Here is a 3,225-nt window from a genome sequence, read left to right on the forward strand (position 1 = left end):
CCTGGCCTCCCACTCTTCTCTGTTGACACCCCAGGAATGGTGGAGCAGAAAGAAGTGCTCCCTTTATGACTCATCAGGACTCCTGAACCACACCACCTATGAGCCTGGAGAAACGGCTGTTTCATGCGTCAGTGCTCTGACATAATTTGTTACGTGGTAACAACGGGTAGAATTAAGAACCCAGGATGAGATCTGTATAGCTGTTTAAGTTTCGCTTTCTATTGCTGTGATAAACTCTTGACCAAAAGCAACTTGGGGAGTAAAGAGTTCATTTCAACTTAACTTCCAAAGCATAGTCCATTTTTGTGTGAAGTCAGGGCAGGGGTGCAAGGCAGGAACCTGGACGCAGCAACAGAAGCAGATACCATAGAGGAATACTGCTTACTGGCCTGTGCTTGGCCTGCTTTCTTTTTTTCCTTCTTTCTTTCTTTCTTTCTTTCTTTCTTTCTTTCTTTCTTTCTTTCTTTCTTTCTTTCTATCTTTCTCTCTCTTTCAATATTTTATTTATTTTTATTTTATGCGTATGAGTGTATTACCTGCATATATGTGAGTGCATTGCCTCGGAGGTCAGAAGAGGGTTTCAGATTCTCTTGGAACTGGAATTAAGGACAGTTTGTAGCTGTCATGTAGATGCTGGGACTCGAACCCCGGTCCTCTGCAAGAGCAGTCAGTGCTCTTAACTGCTGAACCATCTCTCCAGGCCCAGCCTGCTTTCCTATACAACCCAAGACCACCTGCCTAAGGGTGGCACCACTCACAGGGTGCTCAACAACCAAGAAGATGCCTCAGAGACATGCCCACAGGCCAGTCCAACAGAGGAAATTCCCCAGTTGAGGTTCCCTCTTCCCAGGTATGTAAAGTTGACAACTGAAGCTACACAGCACACTAACTTTATACTTCCTCTTTGGACTATTCCACAAAAGGGCAGGTGGTTCTTCTGATACTGCCATACCTGATGTGCCCTTGTAGTATGCTCAATAAATTGAGCTTTTTTCTTTAAAAAATAAAACAAAACAAAAAAAACATTAAAACATTTATTTTGTGTGCAAGCTTATGTGTGCCTCACAGCATGAGTGTGAAGGTCAGAGAACAATTTGTGGGATTTGGTTCCTTCCACCATGTGGGTTTCAGGGATCAAACTCAGGCTGTCATATTTGATAGCAAATACCTTTACTGGCTGAGCCATCTTACTGGCCCTTAAAAGAAAATTCTGGAAAAAGTCTTCAACTGGCTAGACTTAGATCATATGTCTACCTTTGAGCCAACACTTTGTCTGTGAGGAAGTCAGTGGCTTAAGTTATTTCTTTATTTTATATGTGTGTTGTATTCACATGTGTACGTGTGTGCACACAAGTGTGCGCCAATGTGCATGTGTTTGGAGGCAGAAGGACATTCAGTGTTCTATCACTCTTTGCCTTATACCCTTGAGACGGACTCTCACTGACTCTGAAGCTCAACATTTTTTAGCTAGGCTGGTGGCTCCGAAAGCCCTAGTGGCCCTGGTGTCTCCATCCTCAGCACTAGGGTTCCCTCTCACCCCCATCCTCAGCACTAGGGTTCCAGTGTACATGGTCTCACCTAATTTTTTTACGTGAGTGCTGGGGATCCACACTCAAGTCTTCATGCTTGTCATGCAAGTATTCTTATTCACTGTGCCATCTCCCCAGTATCATATAGCTTAAGTCATATGTGAGGTCGAAGGGTGTCTGTGTGTTACACACAGAGCTCCTTGAATGGACTTTTTCTATCATTTTTACTTTAATTGAGAATACCTTGTTTGTTTGGAAGGTTAGGATGGTGTCAACATGGTTGTCACGTTCTTTTTTTTTTTTTTTTTTTTCCTAAATTTTTTTTTTTTCATAAAAAAATATTCCAGATCAATGCGTTTTAATCCTCCTCCTCCTCCTCCTTCTCCTCCTCTTCATCCTGGTTAATCTGGAAGTAACTCGTAATTCATAGCTCTCTTTGCTGTTAGCTACTACGCGTAACCAATCACGTAGATTGTTCTTCTTCAAATATTTTTTGGTGAGATATTTCAAATACCTTTTGGAAAAAGGCACCTCAGAGGTGACGGTGATCTTGCGCTCTTGCTCCTTTCGATGGTGACGACCCCTCCGCCGAGGTTCCCAGCCTTCCCGTTCACTTTGATTCTCTCCTGGAGAAACTGCTCAAAGTTGGCAGCATCCATGATCCCATCTTCTACAGGGTGGGTGCAGTCGAGGGTGAACTTCAAAACCTGCTTCTTTTTTTTTACCCCCCTTCGCCACAAGGTTTTTCACGGGCGCCATGGCGGCAGCGGAGGCAGAAAGGGAAGGGAGCATACTCCTTTCTTTAAAAAATTTTTTTGAGCCAGGCGTGATGACATAGGCCTTTAGTCCCAGAACTTGGGAGGCAGAGGTAGGTGGATCTCTGTGACTTCAAGGCCAGCCTGATCTACATAGTGAGTTCCAGGCCAGCTGGGACTACAGGGAGACCCTGTCTCAAAAAGACAAAAAAAAAAATTTCTTTTTTTTTTGAGACAGTATCTTACTATGTGGCTCCTGAGTGCTGGGATTAAAGGTGTGCACCACCACACCTGGACTTTCTCTTTTTTCTTTTTTGGTCTTTTTGAGACAGGGTCTCCCTGTAGCCTCGGCTGGCCTGGAACTCACTATGTAGGCCAGGCTGGCCTCGAACTCACAGAGATCCGCCTGCCTCTGCCTCCGAAATGTTGGGATTAAAGACATGTGCCACCAGCCTGGCTAAAAAGTATGTGTGTGTTTATGTGTGGGAGAGTATGCCGAAATATGCCCGACTCTCAGGAGTCAGTTATCTCCTCCCCTCATGTAAGTCCCAGGGATCGAACTCAGGTTGTCATGCTTGGTGACAAGCCTCTTGCTCTTGGAGCCATGTCTTTGGCCTCAGAAGGTAGAGCAGTGAAATGGACCTGGTACTAGGACACCAGTGAGTTTATGATGTTAGATCAAAGCTTGCCTGTTGGAAGTTCTACCTCTGGATTTTTAGGTCCGGTAATCAGTATTTGTCCAGCTTTGATGGGGATTTCTGGGTGGTGTAACAGAGAGCACTATTAGCTCTATGTAGCATGTGCAAGACCCTGAGGGTCCATCCCCAGGACCGAAAAACAAGACAAAAAAAGAAAAAAGAAAAATTCTCAGGAGTCAACTTCTTGTACCTGGTTGCCATAGATACTTGCTGGGTCTGTGTTGGGTTCTCCTGGAAGTGGGC

The 3,225-nt window shown here is 44.6% G+C and overlaps 1 pseudogene; it reads right to left on the bottom strand.

Moving 5' to 3' along the window:
- Positions 1-1,887: 1,887 nt before the first annotated feature.
- Positions 1,888-2,288, bottom strand: LOC103742187 (annotated as a pseudogene).
- Positions 2,289-3,225: the final 937 nt, after the last annotated feature.

This window comes from Nannospalax galili, unplaced genomic scaffold, assembly GCF_000622305.1.
Source record: "Nannospalax galili isolate Female #2095 unplaced genomic scaffold, S.galili_v1.0 scaffold270, whole genome shotgun sequence".
In the NCBI taxonomy this organism is placed as follows: domain Eukaryota; kingdom Metazoa; phylum Chordata; class Mammalia; order Rodentia; family Spalacidae; genus Nannospalax; species Nannospalax galili.